We start from the raw sequence: 463 nt of genomic DNA, 5'->3' as shown, positions 1-463 counted from the left end.
CAAAGGATACACTCTACAGACATGCCCTCCCCTGGCTGTCAACAAACAGCTCCTTTCCCTCCTAAGTTCTGTGTCCCCAGCCACTCCATCTGTCCATGCCATCATTTCTGTCTCCACACCTGGCCTCACTGCTTCTCTGGGTAGGGTCACACTTTCCGCTTTTCTCCCTTGATGGCCCCAGGGACCTCCGCTCCTATGCTGCAAAATGTTTTTTAATGTTTTTTTTGCCTTACATGTTTTCTGTTGTGATGTTTCTAGCTATCCCCCTCCCTCAAGTGTCTATTTCACAATGATAGGAAAGGCAAACCAAGAGTCAAAATACAGCCAAGCATCCTAACATTATTCCCCTTTCAAGCCATGCCTCAATTCTTGTATCCTGAAGCACTGTTATTCCAAGGTTGTGCATACCTCATCATTTACTCCTGTCCCACCTAGCCCATGGGAACCTGCCCAACCGTTCTCC

The sequence above is a fragment of the Chrysochloris asiatica genome, unplaced genomic scaffold, assembly GCF_000296735.1.
Source record: "Chrysochloris asiatica unplaced genomic scaffold, ChrAsi1.0 scaffold00193, whole genome shotgun sequence".
In the NCBI taxonomy this organism is placed as follows: domain Eukaryota; kingdom Metazoa; phylum Chordata; class Mammalia; order Afrosoricida; family Chrysochloridae; genus Chrysochloris; species Chrysochloris asiatica.
Note: the sequence above shows the minus strand (reverse complement) of the source record.